The sequence below is a fragment of the Panthera onca genome, chromosome A3 (assembly GCF_046562875.1).
Source record: "Panthera onca isolate mPanOnc1 chromosome A3, mPanOnc1 haplotype 2, whole genome shotgun sequence".
Taxonomy (NCBI): domain Eukaryota; kingdom Metazoa; phylum Chordata; class Mammalia; order Carnivora; family Felidae; genus Panthera; species Panthera onca.
The window spans coordinates 117,188,311-117,196,641 of record NC_138341.1 but is presented as its reverse complement, the minus strand read 5'-3'; positions in this window follow the sequence as shown (position 1 = coordinate 117,196,641).

Sequence of the window (8,331 nt, the reverse complement as noted above, 5' to 3'; positions counted from 1 at the left end):
AGGTTCTTGTTTGGTTGGCTCTGTGTAACAAATGCAGGCTCTAAATCCAGCTCTGCCACCTGCTGGCTATGAGATCTTGGGCCAGTTACTTACCCTCTCTGTTCCTCACTTTCTCCACCTATAAAATGGGGATGATAATGGGACTTACCTGTTGTGCCTGGCGAGGTACCACATTTAAACACTTAGGATGGTGCCAGGCATACTGAGTGCTCTCAAATGTTAGCTCTTGATGTTTTTTATTATTTAGACCATTCAGGCAAGAGCCTGCTCTCCCATGTCCCCACCCCAAGCTAAAGGTGTGCTTCTGTCCTTTCTCTAAGCCCCTCTCACTCTAGTCTCCTGGGAGCTGGCTCCCTGGGTGGAAGAGGGGTGGCTGACAGGCTCACAGGTCATTGCCCACTTGGCCTGAGCACAGGTGGGTGTTTGTGAGAGAAACACACCATTGCCCACTCTCTGCTCCCAACAGTCCCGGCACAAAGCCAGAGAAGGAAGGAGGCTACTGAGAGGTGGACCTACCTGAATCATGTGGCAAAAAGGGACCTGACTGGGCAGGGACATCGAGCAGAGTATCTCTGCTCAAAGAAACGTCTCCCTGGCCAGCGGCTCCCAGGGCGTTGGGCACATTGCTGATCTCCTGCCTTTCACTGTGGTCTTATAGCGCAGCAGTAATGTGTTGCACAACACAGACTGGCTCCATCGCGTTCTAGAAGGAATTCCTAAACCCAGGAATACAATGAGGAGCAAGAGTTAAAAGAAACAGAAATGCGTGAGCCTAACTCAGGAGCCTCGTCTCTAGCTGGTGTCCCGATCTGCTTGGCTTCCGCATTGTCAAATGCACCCGCCATGCCTTTTGAGAGTCGGGGTTGTCCCTGATCTCTCTCTGCTCAGGGAGCTGAGCTTTGAAAACAGGAACGAGAGGGCACTTGGAAAATTGCAAAGGGCTGTATAATCCAGAGGGATGATTTGGAGCTGCCTGAAGACTCGATCTCCCAGCTTGAAGTTCTGACAGCTGCTTCCAAGTTGACCTCCGGGAGGGCTTTGTGTAAACCCTTATGCTGGCCATTCAAGAGGACTGGATGGCATGGCCTCATCTCTTGGGTGGCTGCATCTCCTGTCTTCCTCCCCTTCCTCTCTCTCTTTCTCTCTCCCTTTCTGGTGAGTTCAAGCTTGCCTTTCTCTCACATGGTTTTTTCATCTCCTGAGTCAGAGTGGAGCAAGACCCTGGAGAACAGAGCAGTGCCTTGATGGATGGAGAGACACTGGACACAGAGAGACGGTCCTGAGCTGGCCTGGCCACCAGCACCTAGGAAGCTCCTGGAAGAAGCCCCATCCCATCTCTGCTTGTTCTCCCTGTTGTCCAGTGTGGGCTCCCGGCCCTTCCTGCTCTGAGCACCTCAGTTATGCGATATCACCCCTCTTCTGCATTGGCTGCCCCCATTCTCTCCTCTGCCCAGGCTGACCATTCAGCTGCTTTGGAGCTCAGCCCCCTTCGTGCACCTCAGGCCAGCAGCCAAGGCTCTCCAGGCCCGGCAGTCCCTACGCATGCTGACCTGGCAGTATCTTGACTGCTTTCCTCTCCTCAGAGCAATGAAGACTTTGGTGACGTGTCACATTCGTTCTCCAGCTGTCCATGGTCTCAGACCAGTGGGGATTTCGAGGCACAGAGAGGGCATACTGTGTCCAGGGTATTCAGGAAGAGGGCTGTGGGGCGAGCCAGCAACAGCTGGCTTTTGAGCTCAGGACTCTGAGAGCACAGTTTTGAGCCTCGCTTCCTGGGAGGAGCTACAAGCACAGGTGAGCCTACCTGGGCCTAGGCCTTTCTCTAAGCAATCAGCTCGAAGAGCAGGAGACACAGCACGAGTACTCTGCCTACTTCTGCAGATCTTGGCTCCTTCCCTGTAGATACCACCAGAGCGAGGTTGAGCCTCTGTGTCAGCCTGGTGTTTAGACTTACTATCAGAAGTGATGCAGTTTGAACAACAGAAAGCACTCTGACCCAGCAATTCCATTGCTATCAAGCCTAAGCAAAGATGCTTCTCCAAGCAGGTTCACTGCAGAAGTGTTCCTACTTGAGCAAAATCAGAAATCTGTTCCCCAACAGTGGAGAGTGGTTACGCCCAGGTACATATGGACAGTGAAACACTGGGTGGCTGATAAAAGTGAGGTTGTGGAGGTAAATATGCTGACATGACCTTACATGAGTGAGAGAGAGAGAGGGCAAGAGAGAAACCAAGAAACAGACTCTTAACTATAGAGAACAAACTGATCGTTACTAGAGGGGAGGTGGGTGGAGGACGAGAGAAATAGGTGATGGGGATTAAACTGTGCACTTATGATGAGCACTGAGTAATATTAGAATTGTTGAACCACTATTGTACCCCTGAAACTAATATAACACTGGATGTTAACCATACTGGAACTAAAGTTAAAAACCTTAACAAATAAACTTTACAAAATAGCATGTCAGTGGAATCCCATTGTATGTGTATGTGTGTATATATACACACACACAAATGTATACATGAGAAAACCTAGGTGCTTTGTAGAAAAATTCTTAACTGTAACTCAGCAGTAAGAATTAGGGGAACTTATGATCCAGTATTTCCACTACTGGGTTTTAACCCAAAGAAAACAAAAACGCTAACTTAAAAAGATATTATATATATTACTTACAATAATATTATAAATATATACTATTTACAGTAACCATGATGTGGAAGTAACCTGTATCCACTGATAGATGAATAGATAAGAAGATGTGGTATCTACGTACAATGGAATATTACTCAGCCATAAAAAAGAATGAAATCTTGCCATCTGCAACAACCTGGATGGAGCTAGAGAGTATTATGTTAAGTGAAATAGGTCAGTCAGAGAAAGACAAATGCTATATGGTTTCACTCATGCATAGAATTTAAGAAATAAAACAAACAAATGAAGAAAAAAGGGGACAAAAAACTGGACCCCTAAAATACATGGAACTGGTGGTTGCGAGAGGGGAGGTGGGTAGGGGGATTAGGAGGGCACATACCATGGTGAGCACTGAGGAATGTATAGAATTGTCAAATCACTACATTGTACACCTGAAACTAATATGACACTGTAGGTTAACTTCACTTAAAAAAAGAATTAGGGGAACTTAAGGAGTTGTTTTCCCTTATCTGCATTTTCTCATTTTTCTTTATTACGTGTTCATTGTAGAAAGAGTATAGTTATCATTGTGCATTTATCTTTTTTTAACAAGCGTAAACCCTTTGACCAGTAATTCTAATTCCAGTTAGTTTCCTAAAGAAATCAATCATTAGGATAAGCACAAAGATTTAAGTACAGAAATAAATGACCTGCTTCTCGTGGGGGGAAAGATAGACACAAACTAAAGTTTTCTGCAGGGATTGGTGGGTTGAATACAGCGCGATGTGGTGCGCTCACATGCAGGAGCGTGAGCCACGCGGCCACTAAAAACCATGTGGCAGAAGGGCAGTTGTTGACTGGGACAGATGTTTGTGAATAGATGATTGGAAGGGAAAAAAACCCAGGTTTTAGAACAGTATGTACTGAATCAGCCCCTCTTTCTATAATGTGTGCTTGGTCCAAAGTCTGGAAGGATATATGTGTAGATGTGAATGGTGTTTCATTTAGACGGGTTGATTACAGGTGATCTTAATTTTCTTCGTTACACTTTCCTGATTATTTTATCAATATGTTTTATTGTATCATTTTAAGAACTAATTTTTTAAAGAAGGAAAAAATAAACAATCTATTCTGAGAAGTCACGTAGTGAGAGGGAGGCGGCGAGCATTGGGAGCGGGACCCCATCGTCCCACAGGGAGGGACTGGGAGGAGCCACAGCACCTGCTGAGAGGGCTAGGATTGGGGGCCGCCCGCTCTGCGCCGGCCCCAGGAGACGCCCTGCGCCTGCGCCAGCTGAGGAAGCTCACCCCCACCCCCCTCCACCCCCCGCCCCCTCCTCCCAGGCCTGCTCTCTGCCATTCACCCTCTGGAATTAGCTTGCAGAGACCGTTTTAGGAAGCCCGTGGGCGGTTGGAAGCAGCTTGTGAGCAGAGCTGGAGGCCGGCTGAGAGCTGCGGAGAGTGAGTGCCCAGAGGAAGACAAGACAGAAAACAAAGGGAAGCCGGTGCCCTTTCCTATTTTTCTTTTTGGTCTGATTTTTCAAAAACAATTCTCTGGAAAATCCTTGCTTTGGTCGAAATGCTTCCTCCTCTTCCATTTCCCCCAGGCCTCCATATAGGGGCCAAATCTAAGCCTAAAGTGGGGACCAATGCTTCCACTAACTCCCTGTGCAACCTTGCTCATCCTCCCTGGGCCTCAGTTTCCTTTTCTATCACATTGCACTGGAAGGGACTCAACGTTCTCCTCCCACTCTTTAGGTCCATGCTTCCATCTCAGAAGAGAGGCTTCTGGACCTGATGTCTCCAGAGACTCTTTACAGCTCAGAGAATCTGAGCTTTGTGCTTTGAGATCCCTGAGAGTCTAAAATATGCTGGCAAGAGCTGGATTTTGCAGTCCATGATTCTAGAACGTAACGGTATTAAATTGCTAAGACTCTAAGTCTAGGTTCTAGCCAAGGCGCTGCTCCCTGTTCCGTATTGAAGACTGTATCTGGGGATGTCTCACCCTCACTCCCACCAGACTGAGCCTGGCCTTCGCCAGAGCATCGGGGCCGCCTTCCCCAGCCTGGGCAGAGACACCCGCAGTCTTGGGTCCCTGCAAGCAACACACATGGCTTCAGACCCCAGGTAGCCTCCTACACTTGATCTTAGCCAAAAGGCCGAGAAGCGATCCCAGGTAGCCTCCTGAAGTAGACGTGGAAATGGTAGTTCGGGAATACGATGCCCTCACCGTGTGCCAGGCTGCAATGAGGGATTGGCCGTTTGTCAGCTGAGCCTCTGCCCTGAGCCAACAGTTATTGTCTCTGTTTATTCAACACCCACCGCGTGCCAGGTCTGGGGGCTACAGAAATTACTGGATCTGAGAGACACTACATTTATGCCCACTTTCCAGATGAGGACGCTGAAGCTCACACAGGTCTAAAGACTTGCCAGGGTCACAGAACTGGAAGGTGGCAGAGCTAAACCTGAACCCGTATTAGCTGACTCGAGAACCCTGCTGAACTGCTCTGCTGCCTCCCTGCAGACACCAGCCCTGCTGACCCCCAGTGGGCAGTCAGCCATGGGGAGAGACAGCAAATGACTTCCACACAATCAGGCTTCTAAGACAAGGACCCAGAACATACACCTGGCCCTGCCCACCCTCCCCAGCCAGGGTGGCTGAGGTGTGTGTGGAGGTGGGTGGGGGGGCAATGTTTCACAAATGAGCAGGGCACGTGTTCAGCTTGCATGCATGTGGGTGTCTGTGTGGCCCCAGGAGAGTGTCTCCGTGTCTCTGTGTGGGTGTCCCTGTGCACAATGTGTGCGCCCATCTGATGTGTGTGAGCAGTTTGGATGTGGGGGCTGCTGTGTCTATCCTAGAGCGTGTTAGAAACAGATGAGTGCGAGCTCTGTCGAGCCCATGAGAGGGAAGCAGTGCGGGAGAGTTCTGCCTTCCTCAGAGGGCTGAGTGTAAAGGCCTTCAGAGTTCCATGACCTTGGGACCCTGAAAAGCTGCTTGTCCCCTGGGTATCTCTGCATTTTGCCAATTTGAGGTTGGAGCCCCAGATGCTACACCATTGCTTTTGTTGGCTCCTACACCCACCTGGTGACTGGACCCACCACCCAGCACCATTGTGGGAACCTCTTGGGCTAGATGAACCTTGGCCTTGATCCACAGAGGACCAGTGAAACTCATGCAAAAAGGCAGCTGGGTTCCAGGGTCCCTGGTCCTGAGCCCAGCTGTGTGTTCACAAACAACTTGCCTTCAGTCTCCCCTTTCCTCTGCCCTGGATCAAGTCTGCTAATACCAAGTGACTTTGGGATAGAGTCCTAGAAAAATGATGTGTGGTCTCAGAACTGGAAGGAAACTTCACAGCCACCTAGTAAAACTACTCTCCTGGTAGATGTCTGTGTTAGCCCCATTAAGCTTCCTAGGTTTTACTTGAATGCTCCTGAGAATGGAGAGCTCACTACTTCAAAAGAGCCCACTCCATTCTGGGCAGCTTTGACTATGAGCTCTGCCTCATACTGAGGTTTTAGATCTGCCTCCCATAACTTCACTCCACTGGTCTCAGCCCTGCCCTCTGAAGCCAACGAGAGTCCAGTCCTGCCAAGCCACGGATACAGGGTGAGGCCCAGAATGCCTGAAGAGAGCTTGGGGATAGCTGCCCTGGCTGGACCTGGGTCAGGATCTCAGAAACAGCTTTGGGCTCTGGGGAGATCTGGGAACCACAGCCTGGAGAGAAGGGTGTGCATGCATAGTGAACAGATGACAGGGAGGGGGTGTGGCTCCCTCCACAGCACAAGACTGCTGCCGGGATGAATGACGACATGTGCAGGGAGCTTGGCACATGGGGGGCTGGACAAGTACTGCTTTTAGGCTATTATTCATCCACCCAGCCGTTCATTCATTTACTCTCCTCCTCTGGGCCAAGCCCAGAGGGCCGAAGATGAAACAGGCACAGCCCTACCCCCTAGCCTGGGGGATGATCAGGAACAGGGGGGCAGATGCAGCTCTGGCATGTCATTGTAACTAACTGGGTGCATGCCCAGCACCCAGGTCCTGGCTCCAGATGCAGCTCACAGAGGGGGCTGCAAGTATCTTTGGCTTGGTCCCTTGCTCTTGGAGATGGGGAGCACACAGCCCCCTGCGCTTCAGGAACTAGGTACTGGGCTTCCACAGGAGGGCCCATACAGGTAGGGCCAATACAGCTGTTTTACAGAGGAGAAAACTTGAGTTCCAGAGCAGCTAAAGGACTTGTCCAAGGGTTATAGCAGTGTCAAGGCTCCCGATATACTCAAAGAGCTGCAGCTGTCTGGTGGGGTATTTAGGCCCAGCACACAGTTCTTGAGCTTGGGGCAGGTGGATGAGACCCCAGGGACACCTCTCCAACGGAGTAGCCTCATCTCTGCAGAGCCCACACTCCGGGCTGGACACAGGGTAGCTTGGACACCGGCCCTGACACAGCATGCTAGGTGGCCGAGATAAAGCCCTTGCCTTCTCTGGGCCTCCCTCCCCACTACTCTAAGAAGAGGGCACTTGAACTACATCAGGAAAGTCAAACAGGTTTCTCTCATGTGCCAGCTTCCTGCAGTTGGCTGAGGCTACCTGGGGCACCGCATTGAGAAAGAAAGGGTGTCACGATCACTTCATCACATCTCTTGTGGGTGAGGGACTGGAGTGGCACTATGTGTGCCGGGACACGCCCTGCCTGGATCGGAGAATTGCTAGGACACTACTCCCATCTCTCCCCTGGCACCGGTGTCCCGTGTGCCCAAGAGCCTGAGAGCTTCCTCGGGGTCCACCGTGCCCCATGGGAGGCAAGAAACATGTTGAGACTCTTTCTAAGGAGCACCCAGGGCATTGTGTGCTGTGTCCAGTGCTGTCCTCACAGGCCACCAAGCCCAGCTGGCTTGAGATCTTGACCTGGCTTCACAGCTACACAGCCCTGTGGCCTGACCAGCTCCCTGTCCTCCCTCCCCCTCTCATCAGCTCCAACAGACAATCAAGCCAGTGTGGACCGAATACGAAGAAAGAGTCTGAGTGAAGTGCATGAGCAAGGCCTTTCCCCACTGCCCCTCCTGGTGCTTGGCCTCATCCTGGATAGATGGGGAAGGAAAAGAAGGCATTGCTGACCTACGATGTGACCTACGGCCTTCACGCTTATCCTGAGAGGTGGTTACTACCCCCATTTTACAGAGGAGGAAACTGAGTCTCAGAAAGGTTCAGTGACTTCCCTAGTATTATCGTGATCATGGGCAAGGCTGGGATTCTGGCATGCTCCAGAATCCAGGTGTTTCCTCTTCCTAACCAAGTGGCCACCAGCCGGCCAGTGATGAGAAGAACACCACAACTGGGGCTCAGAACGACCCCAGGTCTAGCCCCAACCAGCATCTTCATTGAGCTTCTGCAGGATCTTGACCATTTACATCGCCTCACTTGCTCTCAATGTCCTCACCTGTAAAACTGAGCAGCAAGTCTCTGCTGTCTTGGCATCCCTTCACCCCCTGCCCCTGCTTCTGGTGTCTCCCCAGAACGAGGGCAGGGCAGGGTCAGGATCTAACAGCACCGCGCCTCTAATCCAGACGGGTCAGTTCTCCTGCCAGGGGATGGACAGAGCCCTCCATGGATTAGAACATGGTCCTGCAGCCACACAAGAGGATAGTAAAGCAGAAAAGTTGCAATCCACGGGCTTGCAAATTTGATTTTGGTTGGCTTGTG